Genomic DNA, 22652 nt, shown 5'->3' on the forward strand with positions numbered 1-22652 from the left:
AGTGAGACCATATTTCCTCAAATGATGAGAATAAAGGGATGAGTGGCCTTTCGTTGCTGCTTACTCAGTCTCTGCCTTTCCTGTGAGTCATTATTGCTTTCCAGCTCAATGCTGTGACCAGCCTTGCTTTCAATGTGTCATTTTCATTCATTTGGAAACTAAAGAGCTGTGCTTTGCACCATGCCCTTAATGCCAGCAAAACCAACTTTGTGGGATTAAAATGCAGAGCTGTGCTTGCAACCAGTGCGAAGTGTTGCAGGCTGCTGATCTGAGCCAAGCAGCCACACTCAGCTTGAAGGTCCCCTTCAGAAAGGCCTAAGGGCTGCATGCTTGGGGCTAGTAACACTTCAAGGCCAGCCATGGCAAGCAAGCTGCCTTTATGTTGTGATTGAAAAGTGCAGAGTGTGGCATGTAGGGGAGGTATGGGCTGGTAGAAGTCACTGTAAAATGGTGATATATTTATACCTAAATTTCTTATGGAATGGACACACCGTAAGGGGTAAATGAGTTAATACATGTAAAGCACTTAGAACAATGTTGAAACTTGTAAAATATATTATCTCATTCAGTCTTTACAATAACTTTATTCAGATATGTTAAGTAACTTACCCAAAGTCATACAACTAGTTAATGGTTTGAAGCCAGCATTTAAAACTAGTTCTGCCAGACATCAAGAACCTCTAACCTTTACCAATGAACTCAAATTCAACACCTAGAATTATATTCTGTTGGTAATAAGATGTGGAAAGACCAGTAAAGGAGGCTGACAGAATTGCAAAGAGCCTGGAATTTTTGAGAGAGAAATTGTTGATTTGCAAAAGAAAACCTAGCATGTGTTGATTCCTAGCTAAAATCGTAAGCCCCATGATTGTTTCTGTCTTATTCATGATCTTCAATAGATAGCACAATACTTGGCACATCGGAGACTTTCACTACATCTCAATACATTTTGTTGAATGAATGAGTAAAATAATAAGACTAAGAATTTATCACGTAAAAGGCTTAAGCCTAAAGAAAATAGAGAAAAAGCAAGAAGAGATGGAGGAATTGGCTTGTTAACTCAAAAGATAGCAAGTAAAAATTAGAGTGACCATAATGCCTGAAGATGACTAGCAGAGATTTTACTATGAGCCGGAACAGAGGACCCGGAGAAGTGAGCTGCTGGGCTACAATTTTGACTTATGGTACTAGAAAAGAGAAAGCTTATTCAATATCTCTCAGAATAGCCAGGACATTCTGAGTCCTGTTTTATTTTAATTTAATTTAATTTTTTTTATATATAGGGCATAATGTCACAGGAAGGTCACGGTGTCCTGCCACCGGTGAGGAGTAAGCCCAAGTTGCTGTTGGATGTGTTATACACAGAGGAGCCATTTTTCAGGCACTTTGCTCTCTCCACATCCAATAATTTAAATTTTTTTAAAAGAAAGGTTATACATGAAACTTTCTGTGAGAGATGGTCATTAATGATCCCAATAATTTTTTAAAATAGGAAATGAAATAAGTAATTTAATGACTATTGCAGTGTTGTTGATAGATATCTCATTTGACAGTTTGCTTTGATTCAAGGCTATTACATAGTACCTAGAAGAACAGAGGGATTGCATATCATAAAAGATAAGTTTTAAATAATACCACTCAGCAAGGCTTTGATAAGAGCTGTAGAATATAATGAACAACATAAACTGATGAACAAAAATAGATCCAGAGACATAGAAGCATTGAACAGACTGTCAAGCCTCAGAGGGAAGGCAGGGGAGTGTGGGCGGGGGGTGGGGGAGTTGGGGTAGTAAGAGATCAACCAAAGAACTTGTATGCATATAAGCATAACCAATGAACACAGACTGGGGGGTGGGGGTGGTAAAGGTCAGGGCTGGGGAGATGGGGGCGGGGCAGGCTGGGAGGGGACAATAGGGGGGGGGCGGGAGAAGGGGACATATCATTCAACAATACATTCAACAATAAAGAATTTAAAAAAAAAAAGAGAGCTGGGTAGGAGGTAGATAATGCCAAGGTCACCTTCTCTGTCCAGAGCCTTATACACTAGTGGTCTCTGTGGCTGGGTGACACTGATATGCGCTTTGAAAATAAAAAACAGTAACAGATTGTCGTCTTATTATTAACACATAAGCTCTTTCAGTACACTCTTGGCTGATCATTTCTATCTCTACATGGAAATGGATCAGAGGATCATAAGTACAGCACCTCTGAGACACGGAGGTTGGGGGAAGAAACATTTTCTTCTTCCTAATACAACTCTTCAGAATTAAAGTTTAAAATCAATAGAACCATCAAAGGCATACATAATCAGCTATGTAAGTTGTTAAATGAATCTCGGGGTTCTATTTATTCTCTGATGCCATGCAAAAAAATCTTATTTCCCCTTCATTAAGAGATAAAACAACAAAAACACAAAGTTATGAACACCTTAGTATAACTCTACTAATAATGACAATTCTATGGTGTCATCTCTTCCTAGCTGATCCAACTGCCAGCTTGCCTCCTAGCATGATGTTTCCTTATGGCATCACTTACAGAGCCTATATCACTGGGTATAAATTTTCATACTCTCCTAACTTTGTATAATAATTTATCATTTATAGTTTCTTTCCTGGTAGCTCATATATTTGAAAATGTTATCAAAGCAAGTTTTTTTTTTTTTTTTTACTTGGGAAATCCATCAGTTACTATCTTTTTAAATTGCTTTCTTTTCCTTCCCTTCTTTCCCACCATAACCTTTCTATTTCAGAATTCCTGGAGAATGGGCAGGAATCATCAGGGTCCTAGAGAAGCTCTCATAACATTGGGTCCAAACTATAGAACACATGCTTCCTCTTTCACCATAAAAGATCAAGTGATCCTACCCAACTCTGGTAGGGTTATGTCCAGGAGTAACGTTAAAATTTTCCCGTACATATCTTTTGGATCCACTCTAACATTAATTAATTTGTCAGTTTTTTCATTCAATAATTGTATGGGTCAGATACTGTGCAAGGAACTAGGGATACAAAGATTAATAAAAAAATAGTCCTCTCCCTTAGTGGTTTAGTGGGAGGGCAAACATAAAAAACACATGATTACAGTGATATACAGTTAACCTTTGATCTGCGTGGGTCCACTTATGCAGGATTTTTTTCCAATAACTTTACAGTCTGCCCTCCATATCCCCAGGGTTTGCATCCATATTTGAGAATCTGTGGCTAGGAATCCATGTACATGGAAGACTGACTTAAGTTAATGCAATTTTCAACCCCACGGGGTCAGCATCCCTACTCCCTGCCTTGTTCAAGGATCAACTGTGTGATAGGGTCAGTGAAACACATGTAGGACCTCAGAAACAACATGGTAAGCTCTGCTTGGTGAAGTTGAGGAAAGTTTCCTGGAGAAGAAAGAATGTATATTTAAAGACTCAGAGTTCACCTGGTAAACAATGCAGGAAAGAACATTCTAGGAGGGGTGATGTGAGAGGTAGGAAATTACGGTACATTGGGAGATATGCAAGTATAACCCAATGGTTAAGATGTAAGTGAGGAGGTTGCAAAGGGTAGTTAGAGCAACAGCAGGAAGGATGTTGTCTGATGTGTTTCCCATAGAGAGTTTGGACTTTATCTCAAGGCCATAGTGAAGCCATTGAAGAATTTTAAGCAGGAGAGAGGTGTTGCAAGGATTCATTTTAGAGAAATAAAAATGGCTTCAGTTTAGAGAATAGATTATGAGAAGAAAAGACTGGAAACTTCCTAATTTCTTTTGGCAGAGGTGCTAAAGGAATGGTGTGAAGAGGGTTAGAAGTATCTCTTACCTAGATTGAGGACTCTAGAAGGTGATCATCAGTGAGAGAGATGCTGAGGTTGAGTTGGAGTAGAATATCCAAAGGGAGCCCTCAAAGCTGGGGTCAGAGACCTAGAAGAGTCAAGAGCAAAGAGTACCAGATTGAAATACATGGAACAGACGGGCTGAGGAAATTCCAAGGATGGAAGCTACCAGCTGCAGCGGAACTGCTATGTGGTGGGACTTTTCACTCACTTGTGTGAGCAGAACGGGTTTGTTGAATGGTTCATAAGCCAGGATGAGACAGACCAGAAGCATGGAGACTTGTTAGAACTCTGTTGTAGTTGTCTAATCAAGAAGCATTCAAGACCAAGAGAGTTGCAGAGTTGGTAACAAGAAAGAGATGGATTTTAGAGCTTTTCAGTTGCTTTCCTGAGATGTTTTCCAGGCTAAAATAACAGCAAAAATGTACCTATAGATAACAAATCAAATTAATTTATGATAAGTGGTTGTTTTATGTTAAAATTTGGAGTTTAATTTTAGAAACTCTCAAAGATAATGCTTTCCCATAATACTGAGCCTCTCTTTCTGGCAATAGAGAGACTCAGTATTATGAACCATTCCCTGTTCATAACAAAACCTTATTAATAGCGTGCAGGAGGATACTTGTCTTATTATTATATGTGTGAGGGGACATCCTACAGGACATCTAAAGTAATTTCAAATTATGAATGTGTAAATTAAAAAGCAGTGGGGCAGAGCACTTACCACTAGAAGTTATCACCTGACTTGTCAGAGGACCACCGTGCCTACCCTCATGTTGTATGAACATAAATAATCAGAGTCTATATTGAGTTCATGCAGCTTGGCCCAGAGCCACTTGCTGCCTCCAGAAGGAAAGGGCAATGACAGGGCATTTAAAGTTGTAAGAAGTAGTGAAGTAGTGATGGAGGTGCCTGCTCTACTCTCCTTGCTGGAGTTGCTCCATTGAACCACTGTCTGGTTCTAAAATCAGATGTGAGAGCTCCTCTTTTCCCTTCCCTTCCCTTCCCTTCCCTTCCCTTCCCTTCCCTTCCCTTCCCTTCCCTTCCCTTCCCTTCCCTTCCCTTCCCTTCCCTTCCCTTCCTTCCCCAGCTAGGAATCCAGTGGTTTACATGTGTCCTGAACTGAGGCCTAGGGTTGCCTGAATGTGACCAAACGCCTTGGTGTGTGTGGACTCAAAGCACCAGGAGGGCAGTGAGCCCTCTCCTGCAGTGACCTGGCAATGGCTGGCTGAGGTCTGACATGCCCCCTTTGCAGGAAGAGCCCGCTGCAGCTTCAGAGAGCTTTATTTTATTTATTTATTTTTTTAGAGAGAGTGGATGGGAGAGGGATAGAGAGATAGAAACACTGATGAGAAAGGAACATCATCGATCACCTGTGTACCCCTACTGGGGATTGAGCCCACAACCTGAGCATGTGCCCTGACAGGGAATCTAACCAGGGACCTCTTGGTTCCTGAGTTGATGCTCAACCGCTGAGCCACAGCGGCGGGGCAAATAGCTTTATTTTTTACACAAAATACAAACTGGCCATTTTACAAACAATACGAATGAAAAATACTTGTCAATGCATATAAATATATTTATCCATAAACATAATAAAATATGAGAGGCTGACATACAAAAAGACAATGGCCAGGCCATGTGTAAAAGCAGAAAGCTGACTCACACATGCAGCAATGTGCCCAGGAAACCAGGTCCCTAATCTAGAATACTCAGTCCTGGAAGCCGGCTGCCTGTAAATCAGACTTGCAGGAAGCCAGATTGCCATCTCTAGTAACAATCCAGGAAGCCAAACGATCCTGCAACTAAAGAAAAAGTATATATAAATATATGTGTATATATATGAAATAAACATATAACTATTATACAAAGTAGTAAGAGAATTAAAAGTGACTAAAAATGAGAAAAAATATAGGCTTTGAATATTGTTAAAATATTAAAATGTAAAAGTTAAATGGTAAGGAAGATAAAATAGAGTAGATATAATTAAGATAAAGGAAAATCATCATATGCAAAGACATTTTAAAAATAAGTATAACAAGCCCTGGCCAGTGTGGCTCAGTTTGTTAGAGCATCGCCCCATAAACCCAAAAGTGGCGGGTTCAATTCCTGGTCAGGGCACATGCTCAGGTTGCAAGTTTGATTCCTGCTTAGGGCATGTGCAGGAGGCAACTGATGGATGTTTCTCTCTCATATCGATGTTTCTCTCTCTCTCTCCCTCTTTTTAAAAATAAAAAAGATAATAATATGTTAAAATACAGTTAAGTCAAGATTGAGGAATTTAAAAAGTTAAAATCCACTCAGTTAAAAATGAAAAAAGAAAGGATAACAGATAAAAATTATAGGGCTAACATCTCCAAAGATGAGGCTACTTACTTCCAAGGTAAGTCCCCAGATTGCTGAAGGCCAAGAGCAAGGACCTATGGCTTCTTGCCTGTCCCTTTCACTGCTAGTTCCCACCCACGTCCACTTGTCCACTTGGTTAAATGCTCTCTGTGCTGTGGGACACCTGTGCATACCAACCATACACAGCCCAGCCTGATGCACCAACAACAGCCTTAGATGCTGAAAAATGTTGTCAAAGTTTGGGTTGGGGGGCAGGCTCCCAAGTATCAAGGAAGTGCGTAATGCTTTAAAATGTTTCAGGTTTAAAAGTACTTGATAGACAGATGCATTTGGGTTTTTAATTTACACAAACTGTTCGCATGTTGCACTCTGAAGTTGTCTTACCCAGTTGGTAAAATCTAGTTGTGGCACTGAGTGTACCCTGGGCATGTTTTCCTGTAGTGGAATTGTGGGCTGAACTAATACCAGAGAAGAGAGGGTTAAAAAAATCCTGGGAATTTCAGGTAAAACACAGAACTGGATTAGGCTGGAATTCCGTGTTGTTGTAGGCAGATCCTACAATCATGTTCCTTAACCAATGCTTCTCACTTGCTCAACTCTGGACAGGTGTTTTACATGACAGCATTTAACTCCCAATGCAATGACCTACATTTAAATGACTTCCAGTAATAAAGAGATGTTTACCTCATTCAAAACTCAGTAGCATTTAGATAACTCACTTACAGTGCTCGTTGCTTCATGGAAATGTGCCAAATCATGTTACTTTGTTTGTACATGTTGTTGTACTCAGATGGCTTTGCATATGCTGTGTGTGTAAAAATATCTTCTGGTGCCTTTTTTTTTTTTTCTGGAACCATATCTATAGCCCACATTTTAGGACTATGTGTATTGTTTTGTGAATGTTTCAAGGGATTATTTAAAGATGCATTCATGCAGGGACAACTTTTTTCTCTTCAAATATATCATCCCCCTGCTCCATCTTCATTTTCAGGCAATGGCCTTGCTTCCCACATTACTGAAAAACCGAGGCAAATGTGAAAGAACAAAAGCTCCCACCACCACATTTTAAAACTATTTATGTTTATCTATGCCCATAGACTCTGCCTTCCCCTCAAGACTACTGGCGAATTTTGTTTCCCTACCCCCTCCAGTTAGCTACAGAACTATTCCTCTGGATTGCTTAAGGTCATTTCTCCAGCAATTATTCTTTCTTTTCCTTGGAGCATCATTTTCATCTTTTCCCTAGAGCATCTCCATCTGCATACAAGCGCCAAAGCTACCACACCATTTCCCTGCCGCCCACAGCGTGTTCTCAGCTCAGCCACCAGAGCGGTCCTGATAAAACCTGGGTCACTGCCTGCTAATCCTCTGCTAGAAATCATCTGATGGCTTCCTATCTTAGTCAGAGAAAAGGGAAAAATCTGTAAAATGGCCAACGAGGCCCAACTCAATTTCCTCTTCCCCACCTCATCTCTTTTCTCCTCCTTATTTGCTGTGGTTCAGCCATATTGAGCTCCTTGCTCCTTCTTGAACACGCTACGAGTATTCCAAGCTCAGGCCCTTTATTTGCTTTCTTCTTCCTGGAATGCTCTTCCCTAAACATCTTGCTCCCTCATTCCTCCAGGACTTGGCTCCAACATCAGTTTCTCAGTGAGTTCTGCCTTGATCTCCTTATTTAAAATTACATGCCTCTATTCCCTTTCTGTTTTACTACCCTCCAATCTCCTGCCAATCCCCCAAGCAGGACTTACTATCTTCTATATACAATATGAGTTATTTAGTTATTTATTTTCCTGATTTTCTTCTACTAGTATATAGATATCATGGAGGCAGGAATGTATATTCACTGCTCAGTAAAGAACCTGGTACACAGTAGCCCCTCAGTATTTGTCATTTGGATGAATGAAGAGACACATTCCATAAGAGCAAGGGGGACCTTGTTGACTTCTCCATTGCCCTGCCCCCAGTGACTAGGACCCTGTATAGCTCAAAGAGTGTTTTTTCAATAGCTATTTGTTGAAAGGATGGATAAATGAATCAAGATAGAAAGCAAGAAAGACTATGCACTCCACAGCACTTCTGAGGTGGCTATCCAAGTTGTTTGCTTTTACCTTCATTTGGCTCTGAAATGATCCTAGATGAAAACATGATTAGTTATGGACTTCATCCTTAGCTTAACCCTCAAATGCTTTCAAAGGAGGGGGGTGAATGTGGGGAGGGGGGTGTGGGCTGGGGAAGGCAGTGGGGAAAGGTTGAAATTATAACTGCAAGGCCAGTAATTTTGTGCCATTATCTATTGGGTTGAATTTATTTATTCACTCAACAAGTATTCATAAAATTTCATCTATGTGCTGGAAACTAGAGAGACAATCCATTCATTCATCCTTTCATTCTACAATGCTGAATGTTGCCCCTGTTCCTGCAGCTCCCAGACGTCCTTGCATGGTGTTAAGTGCCCAGATGCAGGAGTGGAGCCTTGGCCTCAGGGAATGGTGAGGAAACTGACTACATACACCCTCTCCTGGAGGGAAGGCATCTGGGAGGGGCTTATTCAATTTGAGATTAGGGTCCACTGGGAGTCCTACCTGATCCATAGGGTACTTTGCACCCACATAAATAAGCAAAGCCCCAAACTTCCCTGGGATTTAAGTTTTCTTTAAATGGGCATGATTCTCCTTTGATGATAAAAAATTAGAGCTTAGATTCACCTGGCAACAACCATATATATATATATATATATACTAGAGGCCCGGTGCACAAAAATTTGTGCACTGGGGGGGGGGGTCCCCAAGCCCGGCCTGTGCCCTCTCACAGTCTGGGACCCCTCGGGAGACAACGACCTGCTGGCTTAGGCCTGCTCCCGGGTGGCAGAGGGCAGGCCCAATCCCTAAGTGCAGCCCCTGGTCGGGCTCAGAGCAGGGCTGATTGGGGAGTTGGGGTGCCGCCCCCTGTCATGCACAGAGCAGGGCGGATCGGGAGGTTGCAATGCCACCCTCAGTCACTTTCAGGGTAGACTGATTGGGGGGTTGGGGCACCGCCCCCTGTTATACTCAAGGCAGGGTCAATGGGGAGGTTGCGGCGCCACCCCCTGTCACTCACAGAGTAGGGCCGATCAGGGGTTTGGGGCGCTGCCCCCTGTCACTCACAGAGCAGGGCCAATCAGGGGGTTGGGGCGCTGCCCCCTGTCACTCACAGAGCAGGGCCGATCAGGGGGTTGGGGCACTGCCCCCTGTCACTCACAGAGCAGGTTCCATCAGGGGGGTTGGGGCTCTGCCCCCTGTCACTCACAGAGTAGGGCCGATAGGGGAGCTGGGGCACTGCCCCTTGTCACACACAGAGCAGGGCGGATCAGGGGTTGGGGCGCTGCACCCTGTCACACTCAGGGCAGGGCAGATGGGGAGGTTATGGCTCTACCCTGTCACACACAGAGCAAGGCCCGTGGGGGCGGGTTGGGGCGCTGCCCTCTATCACCCACAGAGCAGGGCCGATCAGGGGGTTGGGGCACCGCCACTGTCACACTCAGGGCAGGGCCGATGGAGAGGTTATGGTTCTACCCTGTCACACACAGAGCAGGGCCCGTGGGGGGGGGGGGGGGGGTTGGGCGCCTCACCCTGTCACACACAGAGCCACAGGGCAATCGGGGGATTGGGGAGCTCCCCCCCTATCAGGCACAGAGCAGGGCTGATCAGGGGGTTTGGGTGCTGCCCCCTGTCACACATAGAGCAGGGCGGATAGGGAGGTTGTGGCCCCGCCCCCTGTCACTCACAGAGCCGCAGGGCGATCAGGGGGTTTGGGCACTGCCCCCTGTCACGCTGATCCCAGTGCCGGGAGCCTCGCTGCTCCGCTGATCCCGATGCCAGGAGGCATATCACCCTTTTACTATATAGAATAGAGGCCTGGTGCACGGGTGGGGGCCGGCTGGTTTGCCCTGAAGGGTGTCCTGGATCAGGGTGGGGGTCCCCACTGGGGTGCCTGGCCAGGCTGGCTGAGGGGCTGAGGGCTGTTTTCCTGCTGGCAGTTGACTAAAAGCTTCCAACCGCTCCTTGTTTTCTTTTTTTTTTTTATTCTGGGCCAGCTTTAGCTCTGAGGCCTCGCTGCTGAAAACATGGATACAATGTTGCGGTCCGGGGCTGACTAAAAGCCGGTTTTGTTTAGCTTCTTATTTGCAACATAGTAATAGTTGCTTAGAGTTGCAGTTGAGAGTCGGGCAAGTGAGGCGGGGAACATTGGAGTCTGCAGTTCCTGGAGGAAGCAAGCCTCCCTGCTCGCTTCAGTGCATGGCTGCTGGCCACCATCTTGGCTGACAGTTAATTTGCATAAGGATACGCTGATTAGCCAATGGGAAGGGTAGCGGTCGTACGCCAATTACCATGTTTCTCTTTTATTAGTGTAGATATTTGTATATAATTCATACATAATTGTACATATATAATTATATATAATTTTAAAAATTGACTTGAGAAAGAGAGAGAGATTTGTTGTTCCACTTATTTATGGACTCATTAGTTGATTCCTGATGTGCCTTGACCGGGGGATTGAACCGGTTAGTGTATCGGGACAACACTAACCAACTGAACTACCTGGCCAGGGAGGCAACAGTCTTTATTCCTTATTCTTGGTTGCCACTATCTTATCTGACCTAAAAAACCAGAAGATTCTTTGATATAATTCTAAGAACCTTGCCTTTAAGAACCTTTGCCTTTATCATTTTTGTTTGTTTGTTTCTGGGAGTGAGATTTATATTTTCAGCCAGCAATAGGTTATGAACAATTCTCTCTTAAACACCCAATAACTAAACCTAATAGAGTGCTTTGTACATAGGGATCCAATAGCTATTTCATTCATTATGTGTTTTTGCATACCCGGAGAAAGTCTGTTTTTTCCCTGTAGCACTATCCTTATCTTTTTTCTTAGTTCAGTTTTCCTGTTTTCTACACATCTATAAAAATAAAAAATGGCAAAAATCAATCACATAGTAGGATATAGAGTCTCTCTCTTCACTGGTGTGAATGGAAGTGAGGGTTGGGGATATAAATTATTCTTTCAAAAGCCTGATTGTGAAGGGAAGCCCAGAAGATGGAAGCCAGAGAAAGACACTGAGTTCAGGGTGGACTTCTAAATGGGGGTGGGGTAACTGTGCCACCCATATATGGCCAGAGGGGAGTCAGTGGAGAGGATGAGATTCAGAATATATAGAAGAGAAAGGAAATAATTACATAATGAACAAAGGAATGAATTAATGTGCTGAGGGGGTGGAGGATGTAGGAAGGGTACTATTACTATGACCTCAGAAAATTCCCTCAAATCCCTTTCCAGAGGCAACTGCTTTCTGACTTTGATTCTTGTTGATTAGTTTTGCCGGTTCTTGGACTTCGCTTAAATGAAAACACATTATGCATTCTGTTGTGTCTGGTTTCTTTTGCTTAACAAAATGTCTGTGAGATTCATACATGTGGCCTGTGTCAGTAGTTGCTTCTTTTTACTGCTGAGTAATATTCCACTGTATAAATATACAATTGTTTATTCATTCTCATGATAATGAACATTGGGGGTTGTTCCCATATTTGGACATTATACAGTTTCCATAAGTATTCCTATAAAATTTTTTATTTTTGATAACATGTGTTTCACTTGTCATTGGAAAATATCTAGGAGTGGTATTACTGGTTCATAGGCAAATATCTGTTTACCTTTATAAGTTAGTGCCAAAGATTCATCCAAAGTGGTTATACCATTTCATATGCCCACAAGCAATGAATGTATGAGAGTTCTAACTGCTTCTCACCCTCTCCAATATTTTGTGTAGCCAATCTTTGATTAAGCCATTCTAGTGTGGGTGAAGTGCTGTCTCACAGTGGTTTTAATTAACATTTCCATGATGACACTGAGCACTTTTTCATAGGCTCATTGGCTATGTATGTGTCTTCTTTCTTTAAGTGAATGTTTAAATCTTTTGCTCATTTTTTAGTTGGTTGTATTTTATTGTTGGTTTTTAGAAGATATTTTGGATATAACGAATTTCTAAATAAATGTTTATGGATTCAAAGGTAATATTATTTAGATATCCATTTTTCAAAATTAATTTATGGATTCAATACATCTCTATTACACTTCAACCAGTTTTTTGTAGAAATTTACATGTTCATTCTAAAATTTATATGGAAATGCAAAGGAACTGAAATAGCCAAAACAATCTTGAGAAATTACTTTTCAATTTAAAGATTTATTATAAAGCTGTAATAATAAAGACAGTGTAGTATGGTTTTAAGGATAGACAAATCAGTGGAACAGAATAGGGAACGCAGAAATAGGTTCTTACATATATGCTCAACATGTATGATTACATGTATCATATATATATATATATGAGATATATATATATATATATATATATATATATATATATATATAATTTTTTTTACCAAGGCACCAAGTCAATTCAATGGATTAAAAAAGTATTTTTAACAAATGCTTCTGGAACAAAAAAATATTTCTATGGGGGGAAATGAACCAACTTCTGGTTATGATGGTGGCATAGGTAAACACAGTATTCCCATTCTCCCACAACCACATAAAAATTACAAGAAAACTACAAAAAACAGAACAAAACAAAACAAAACCACCTGAAATCTAGCTAACAGAAATACTACCACTAAGGATAAAAAGAGTCATATAAAGATTGGTAGGAGAGGTGGAGACTCAGAACAGGCTAGGCCCATTTCCAGGTGTGGAGGATAAAAATCAGGAGGAATATCTAGTCTATGGAGGTTCTCCCTGAGGATGGAGGGGTCTCAGGCCAACACCAGGGCCCCAGTCAAGGGTTCCAGTGCTGGGAAGAGAAGTCCCCATAACTTCTGGCTGTAGAAACCAGTGGGGATTGTGGCCGAGGGAGACAGAGGGTTGAAAAAGTAGATGAACTTAGTGAGAACTTCAACAAAGAGATAGGAAATATAAAAAGGAAAGTAGAAACATTTAAAGGAAAGCAGTAAAAAATGAAAATTAGATGAACTGAAATGAAGACTATATTAGAGGGAATGAAGAGTGGAGTAATGAAGCAGAAGATCAAATCAGAGATTTAGAAGATAAGGAAGCAGAAAACACCCAATCAGAACAGAAAAAAAAAAATCCAAAGTATGAAGATAGTGTAAGGAGGCTCTGGGATAACTTTAAGTGTACCAACCTCCACATGGGAGTACCAGAAGGAGAAGAGAAAGAGCAAAAAATTGAAAACCTGTGTAAAAAAATGACGGGAAACTTTCTTATGCTGTATTTTACATCTCTGTGACTGTTTTTATAACTGGCAATTTGTACTTCTTAATTCCTTTTTGCTCACCCCCAAACACTCTATTCTCTGGTGACAATCACAGAGTTAAGCTCTTTGCTACACTGTCAGGATTCATGGGGCTCAACACATACTATACCATAACAACAGAATGATGACATTATTGACAGTAAGGGAAAAGCAGAATAGGTTTAAAGATGTTTAAAATATTTAAATGTTGGGTAAATATCTGAGACAAAATGTCCTCTTAGGCAATAAATTAAATAAGAGATTAAAAATAAAGCCAAACTTTAGAAAGAAAAGAAGCACTAAGTATAAGCTGAGCATTTTAATCATTTTACAAATTAATAAACACATCCATTCTTTAATTAATTATTCTTTCATTAATTCAGTGATCTATTAATCACTGAATTACTACCAATTATATGTCTATTATGTCCTCATAACATATATTGATCACATGTCTACAATTTTCTACTATGTATATATTGTTTACTATGTGAAAATCTGTAAAAATATTCCCTTCCTTTTTCTCTATTTCTTACTTCAGATTGCCAATCATAAGATTAAGTTGACATTTGTGTCCTAGAGTTAGGCAGCTTTTGTCTGAACCCATTAAGCATAGTCTGGGTTAGAATCCTAGATAGAGAGCCACTGGAGACAAGAAGGTAAATTCCAGGACTATTCAGATTAATACAGAAAACTGCTCTCTTATAAACAAGTGACATTTTTTAAAAATGGAGAATTTAATTTTAAAACAAATGCTATATTCTGCATAACAAATCTACTATTTGTCTCTGATATCTTTAGGAGAATAATATTCTTTGTAGAATATTATTCAGTTTATCAGAGCTAAAATTTTGATGTTGTAAATAAAAAACTATTTATTTTATAATATTCACTCTTTTTATAAGACTACCAGTGCCCCGGTGCACGGATTCGTGCATAGTGAAAGGAAATTAATTAGAAGGTGGCCGGTGGGGTGGGACATTGGTCCCTCAGCCTGGCCTGTGGGGTTCGTGCTGAAACTGGCTCTCTGACATCCCCCGAGGCGTCCTGGATTGTGAGAGGGCAGTTCTTGGGTGATGCACCCTGGAATCGGGCTCCCTCCTTTCTGGTTCCGAGGTGCATCACCCGAGAACTGCCTCTGCCAAGTCACTGCAGCTTGGCAGCTCCTGTGTTGAGTGTCTGCCCCCTGGTGGTTAGTGCACACTGTAGCTACCAGTCAGAGTGTCTGCCCCCTGGTGGTCATTGTGTGTCATAGCTACTGGTAGGACAATTACTTAGCCTTTTATATATATAGATTTTTGGGGGCGCAAGTTTAGGTTCACAGGAAAATTGAGCAGAAAGTACATAGAATTCCCATATATCCCCCATTAGCAACATCTTCCACCAGAGTGGTAGCTATAATAATAAAAGCATAATATGCTAGAGACCAGACGACCTTCTGGACAAAGCCGCGGCAGCAGCAAGGGCTGAGCCCCTTGCATGAATTTCTTGCATTGGGCCTCTAGTATTTTCTATAATTGATGAATCTATAGTGACACATTATCACCCAAAGTTCAAAGAATGCATGAGGGTTCACTCTTGGTTTTGTACATTCCATGAGTTTGGACAGATATATGACATATCCACCATTATGGTATCATACAGAGTAGTTTCAGGCCCTAAAAATCCTCCATGCTCCATATATTCATTCCTACTCACCCACCCCCTCAACTCCTGGCAACCACTGATCTTTTCACTGTCTCCATAGTTTTCTGTTGGAATCACACAATATGTTGCCTTTTCAGATTGGCTTCTTTCTCTTCGGAATATGAATTTAGGTTTCCTCCATGTGTTTTCATAAATTGACACCTCATTTCCTTTTAGCACTGAATAATATTCCATTGCCTTTTATAGCAAAAGAATCTGGCATTGAATTTAATTGTCATGTTTCTTTAGACAACTTTGGTTTGGAACTGTTCCTCATCTCTTCTTGACTTTCCAGATGTTGATATTTTTGAAAATCACAGACCAGTTATATTATAAAATTGTTCCCAATATGAGTCTGTCTCACATTTCTTCATAAACAGATTCAAATTATGCTGTTTTGGCAAGTATATTACAGAAATAAGTTGTGCTTTTCTTGCGGCATCTTATCAGGTGGCATTCAGAACTTCAATTTTTTTTGTTACAGATAAGATTCATTTTGATCACTTAATGCCTGCCATTGTTATCCACTATAAAGTTACTTCTTTCTCCTTTGTAATTAATAAATATTTTGCACGAAGTCACTTGGAAACTATGTAAATATACCTTTTCTCACCACACAATTTATGTACTAGAGGCCTAGTGCACAAGATTCATGCGCTTGGGGATGGGGGAGGGCTGTTCCCTCAGCCTGGCCTGTGCCCTCTCACATTCTGGTAGCCCTCGGACATCCTTAGCACTGCCGCAGAGGCAGGAGAGGCAGTGAGCCCAGCTTCTGGTGCTCCCCCTGTGGGAGCACACTGACTACCAGGGGACAGCTCCTGAGTTGAGCGTCTGCCCCCTGGTGGTCAGTGCGCATCATAGCAACTGGTCGTTCCACTGTTTGGTCGATTTTCATATTAGCCTTTTATTATATAGGACTTTTTGGATTTGTATGGACTCATGGTTTTCTATATTGTTTTAATTTTATGTAATTTTATTGTTTTATTTTTACAGGTGACTATAATTATTTATTTTGATGCTCAGATTGTCCCTAATTTGGTTAGTGGGAGCTCTTTCAAGTTGGCTTCTGTATCCTTTTGCCATGTTCCTATCATTCTTTGAACATTTTCTTGGTGGTTTCTCTCTCTCTCTCTCTCTCTCTCTCTCTCTCTCTCTCTCTTTCTCTCTCTCTCATACAGATGTTCCAGGCTCAGCTTATACTTTCCCTGTCTGAGCCTTGGAATCAGGCATTTTATCAGGAATTCTGGTTATTTTCTGGGAAACCCCTCCCCATACATCTCCCTTATTTCCTGCTCAAGACTCTGAGTCCCCTCACCAGGTTGCCCCTACCTGGGATACCCTTTTTCCCCTGCTTGGCCTAGCTTAGACATCCTGTGCCAGGGTGCCCACCCACAGGAACAGCTTCTTCTTAGCCTGTTCAAGTAGTGTCCTTTGGAAACCAATCAGATCATGTCACTTCTCTGGCTCAAAATCCTAAGATGGCTTTATTTCACTCAGAGGAAAAGCCAGAGCCCGCACCATATGCTCCAAGCTTTGATCCAGTCAGGATCAGTCCCCTTTCTGTTCCCATCCCCTTCGCCACCACACCCTCCTTGCTCACTCTGCTCCACACACACACCAGGTTCTCCTGCTGGAGCACTTTTGCTCTTCCTCCAAGGATGATCTTCCTCCAAAGAACCTGTTGGCCAGCCACCCACTGCATTCAAGTCTTTGCAGAAATCTCACATTTCAATGAGGCTTACCCTGACTCATCTATGAGATACTGCAAACTCTGCTTAGATTCATGTTTTTTTCCTTTAGTAAAAATGCATGAATGGACCTGTTTGGCAACGGAAGCTGACGCCCACAGGACATGGACCTGAAAGGAAGTGCAGAACCAGCGATCTGAGCAGTTCATCCTAAGACAGTGGGAGGACTTTAAAGTTTGTATAGGTAGTTCCCCAGCAAAGGGCTGAAAACCCCGGAAACAGCAGAGATATGAACAAGACCCCAATGTGATCCAGGAAGATTTGAGAACGGAGATGTCTCACACTCATGTGCAAATGTGCTTTGGGCATTGTAGCAATGCAGCTATGTTGTTTGGGGAGCACTCGGGTAGACTGGGAATGCAGTGGGAACAGCCCACGGAGGTGAAAGGTGTCAGTGAGAACATATGCACCCCCAGGAGGGTGGAAGGAGGGTGGCCTTCTCACAGCATATGAAAGGAGGGACAAAGCTGCTGAAACAACTGTTAAAGAGGAGTCTGGAAGCTTGAGGGATTCCTAGGATGCAAGATTCCTTCCAAAGTTCATCTCCCGGATCTGGTCCAAATGAATATCTATTATATGCTCAGAGAAAGAGAGTTCACCATTCGAAGAGCTCCATCTGAAGCTGCCAGATGTCCTCTGGGAAAGAAGAGAGTCCTGGACTGACACAGGCATTCTTCTCAAATCAGGAGGCTAGTCAGTGTGCTGGGCAGAGCTTAGAACCATGAGACCAAATACGACAGTCTTTCATATAGCATGCATTTAAATAGTATTGTGTGTATATTACAACAGAGACACTACGGCATAGACTGCAACATTTTCGGAGTAAATCTAAAACAGGAATTTTGCACTTAAGGTAACCTGCTTTAGCCTGTGCCTTCACATCCTGGGAGTTGTTTATTCCCCTCTGCCCCTGGATCACTGCATTCTAAGAGTTAGAAAGGTACCAACGGATGGTGAAAACACCATTGCTTCCTTCCCCATCATCACTCTTGTTGACCTTGGGCAAATACTAGCCTTATCAGATTTCTCACAAAATAAGGAGGTTGAATAGATGATTTTCAACAGGGGCTGCTTTTGGCTTTAGAAATACCCTGGTTCACTCTGCTAGTCTTCCCCCCTCTACTTTCTGACAGTTCTTAATTTTTACTTCTGCTATCAATTGCTCAGTCTGTCCGTTTCCATTTAATTCCTTATACCTGAAAGGACTCTGACTGGTACAGCTCATCTTTTTGAAACAGTGATAGACTGTTGGTCAACCCAGAGATGAGCTGCCCTAAGATTGGCTCCCATCGGGTACAATCAGCTACAGTCAGGAGCGCTAGGTTCTGTGTTAGGAAACCTGGCTGCTGTCCCTGAGTGGGACTGTGGGGTAATCATGTTCCTTTGGAAGTGAATGTAATTGGCAGGAATCATTTTTAAAAAGTCAGATTTAACTCCAAACCTCTTCTGACTCATATCAATTCTATGGCAAGTAAGACACCATGTGTCATACCCAGGCTCACTACAATTATTGTTTTTGCATTTAGGACCATATTTCCTATATGTCAATGTGATTTATAACAGGCACCTATGAAAAGAAATTCCAGAATATGAACACAACATTACTAACAGTTTTTGGTTGTTGATTATTTTAGGCTGGAAAGAGACATGTTAGTTCTCTACCTGTGTCCTGTCATTGAATTCAGCAGGCACTGAAGGCCATTTCGGGACTGGACACTGATCTAAGGGATGGGATACAGCAGGGAACAAAAAGAACGAACTCCCCGCTCACATGGAGCTCACATTACAGAGGAATCTAAATAAGCATGTCTTGCTTGTTTCTTTTTTTTACAAAAAATACTTTATGCAAAAGGAATTACACAACAAAAATGTATTCCCATATGATTTAATGTATATGTGGGATCTAAAGAACAAAATTAATGAAAAAAATAAAATAGAAACAGACTTAGATACAGAGAACAGGCTGCTTTGCCAGAGGGAAGGGGGTGAGGGCGGGGTGAAAAGGTGAAGGGATTAAGAAGAACCAACTCGTAGTCACAAAAAATGGTCACGGGGATGTCAAGTACAGCATTGGGAATATAGGCAATAATATTGTGATAACTGTGCTCATAAACTGTGACGCTCAGTCAGGAACCCCAGAGTAAGGGCCTTGGCTCTAGTTATAATTACTCTTCAGAATTCTCACCCCACAATATTGTGAGGTTCCTAATTATGTGAAAAATAGAGTAAATCAGAACCACTATTCCATGCTCACTGGCACTGAAAAATGGACTCTCATTTTAGAAAGATACTTAATAATAAATATTGGGAATAAAAATGTATTTTTTTGAGTCACCGGAAAATCAAATAGTTTACATATTGAATTTTTCAAGTTTCCTACATAATGGAGGTTCAGCAACAGAGAATCACACAGTAGTGACATTGGCTTGAAAAGTTGATGAAAAATTGGCCTCCTTTGACTTGACAGGAAGGGCTTTATCTATACAAATAAAAGGTTAATATGCTAATTAGACTGGGATACCTTCCAGGAGACCTTCCAGATGTCCTTCCAGACAAAGCCATGGTGGCAGGGCCGAGGCAGAGGTGGTTAGGGGTGATCAGGCCATGAGGGGAGGGCAGTTGGGGGTGATCAGGCCGGCTGGGGGGACCAGTAGGAGGTGAGCAGGCCAGTGAGGGGGAACAGTTGGCAATCAGGCTGGCAGGGGGGGAAGTTGCGGGTGAGCAGGCTGGTGTGGGGGCAGATGGGGGCGATCAGGCCAGCAAGGTGGGGCAGTTGGGGGCAAGCAGGCCAGCAGGCAGGTGAGCGGTTAGGAGACAGCAGTCCCGGATTGCGAGAGGGATGCCTGACTGCCGGTTAGGCCCAATTCCACAGGGGACATAGTCCTAAACCAGCAGTCGGACATCCCCCAAGGGGTCCCAGGTTGGAGACGGTGCAGGCAGGACTGAGGGACACCACCCCTGTGCACGAATTTTGTGCACCAGGCCACTAGTCTATTATAAATGAATAAAAAAAAAAAAAAAGAATGTTCCTGTAATTTAGTACCTTGATTGCTAGAGTTAAATATCAAGCCTCAGTTTGTTCCCCTGTAAAGTGTGAGGACACACATCTACCTCCCTGGGAAATTGGAAAGTAAAGGTTTTTTTTTTTTTTTTTTTTAAAGCCAGTGTGAAGTTTCTTGGCAAGGATGCCCAGCATAAGGGCATAATTGACTTTTGGCGTGCTGGTAAGTGCCTCTGTACTGCACTTTGCTTTCCTCTGATAGCAGCAGAATACTGTGAAAGATGTTCAAGGCCAAGGGAACATTTACAGATGAATTACCACCTGCCACGAACACAGAAAGAAATATTGATGTTAAACAGTCATTTGAGAACTCAAGCAGGGGAAAAGAGTGCGGAACCAATTGAGATCTGACAAGCCTAGCCAGGTCTCAGAAAGGCAAGGTTAAACCGTCCTGCAGAAAATAGCACAGGCCTGGGACGGTGTGGGAACCGCATTCAGGTGTCTGTTGAAACCCATCATAGCCTATCTTTGTCGAGAAGTGCTGGGAGATGGGGAGGTGACATGTGAGATGAACTCTGGAGCGAATATTTCCCAGGCGGAAAGGAAAAGGAAAAGCTTAACTATCATGAAGGTGAGAAACAGAAGATAACATGTATAAGGTCAAAGAGAGACATCATTCTTTTTTAAAAATTTAATATTGAACTTATTGGGGTGACATTGGTTAATAAAACTATATAGGTGTACAATTCTACAATACATTATCTGTATATTGTGTTGTGTGTTTACTACCCCAAGGTAAGTCTCCTTCCATCACCATTTATCTCCCCCAACTCCCGCCCCAACACCCTCTTCTACCCCTGCTTCCCTCTGGTATCACCATACTGTTGTCTGTGTCCATGAGGAAGAGAGACAGGAAGAACCAGTAGGAACAAGGATTATTTTAGGTCTTTTGGAACATAAACAGAAGCAAAGAGATTGTTGGATGAACAGAGCAGAACTGAGGACCTTTGAGTCTATATATATATATATATATATAGGAATGGGGGTGCGGGAGAGATGGATATATCTGGTGGAATATAGGAGTAGAGGTAATATTAATAAATTTTAGGAGGAGGGAGAAAAAAATAAAGAATAGGGTAACCACACCTTGACTGACTCCCCATATGGCCTGTCTGCTCCTGAGACTGTGGTAGGCTGAAAAATAGTGGCCCCTCAGTTTGTGTGGATTTGTTATAGTGGCTGTAGAAAACGAATACAGAGGCTGAACAAAAGATCAGCAGTAGAGAATCATATAACAGGGATATCAATGATTACAAATAACGTTAGTTCCTTTGACATCAGAATAATCAAACCATGTGAGTTTCCCAAAGTAGGAAGGTATATGAGAAAAAGATTTATCTTTTCAATAGAATTGCATTTCAGAATAGTCAACTAACTCCATTGATGAGGGCAAGCTCTTTTTAAAATAGGGAGGAAAAATTATAGAATCAGAAAATCACTAATTTTCAACCCCTAAAGAAAAAAAATTGAGGCAGAATTATCAGGGGTTCTCAAAGTTAGGTGCTCACTGGAATCATTAGGGGCTTTGAAAAGTACTGGAGTCTCATCCCAACCACTACAGCTTCTGATAGTCTTGGTCTGGAATGAGTTCTGGGCATCAAGGTATTTAGAATCTCCCAAATGATTTCTAATGAGCAGCCTGGGTTACCAACCACTGCTATCAAAATATCACTCCACAGATTATTTTATTTGATTTTCCTAAATTCACAGGGAGAAATGTACCTTACAATGGAGGAATCAGGCTGTTGCTACCTCAACTTGGTGATCAAATTTAGAATTACTGTGCTTAGAACTACCAGACATATGTACCTCTTGATATGATGTAACACACTCATATAATAATGAATATAAAATAGAATTTGTCCTTAACTATGTAAAATTCTATGTAAAATTAAAAAGTATAAGGATGCTAAGTGCTATGAAGGAAAGATACATGATGACAAGAGAGGGTTTATTGGAGCCCAAGCTGGACGAGGAGTCACCGTTAGGACCTGGGTGACACATGCAATAATGAAATCCATGCAGTACTTCCTTCATTCACTCCAGTGGCTCTAGCCCTCAAACTTCATTTCTGCCACATCCTCTCTCTAGCTCAAGGTGAGTTCATAGGGGAGTGGAAATTGTTTTATAGACATCATGCAAGTACTGAGCCACCGCCTCCTTCACTGCATCCTACCACAGCAACAGAGCTCAGAACTACCTGCTTCTGTCAGAGTGCCGCTGCCTCCTGGAGGGCACGGTGACCAGATCCTCTGTCCCTGATAAGCCAGCTCTTGACTCATCACTATGGCTGTTTCCTCCCATGGGAAGTGTGGCTGGCTGGGAGCTGCAACTGGCCTTGGCATCAAGCTGTCCTGTGTTTGAATTCTTCCTCTGCCACTTAGCAGCCCTGAGACTATAGGCATCGCATTCCCTCTCTGAGGTCCATTTTTCTCATCTATAAAAGGGGAACAACAAGACCTACTTTATAATGTAACTAGAGGCCCGGTGCACAAAAATTTGTGCACTCGGGGGGCAGGGGAAGGGGGGATCCCCCAGCCCGGCCTGTGCCCTCTCGCAGTCTGGGACCCCTCAGGAGATAATGACCTGCTGGCTTAGGCCTGTTCCCGGGTGGCAGAGGGCAGGCCCAATCCCTAGGTGCAGCCCCTGGTCGGGCGCAGAGCAGGGCCGATTGGGGAGTTGGGGCGCTGCCCCCTGTCATGCACAGA

General features: G+C 42.1%; 1 non-coding gene across 1 annotated transcript; it reads right to left on the reverse strand.

The window, feature by feature from the left end:
• Positions 1 to 1275: 1275 nt before the first annotated feature.
• LOC139019165 (small nucleolar RNA SNORA11) lies at positions 1276 to 1404 on the reverse strand. The gene has a single exon (XR_011473051.1). It is a non-coding gene; the product is annotated as a small nucleolar RNA SNORA11 (small nucleolar RNA).
• Between the last annotated feature and the right edge of the window lie 21248 nt (positions 1405 to 22652).

This window comes from Myotis yumanensis, unplaced genomic scaffold (assembly GCF_028538775.1).
Source record: "Myotis yumanensis isolate MYYU_CA2020_CCGP unplaced genomic scaffold, mMyoYum1.0.hap1 SCAF_10, whole genome shotgun sequence".
NCBI lineage: Eukaryota > Metazoa > Chordata > Mammalia > Chiroptera > Vespertilionidae > Myotis > Myotis yumanensis.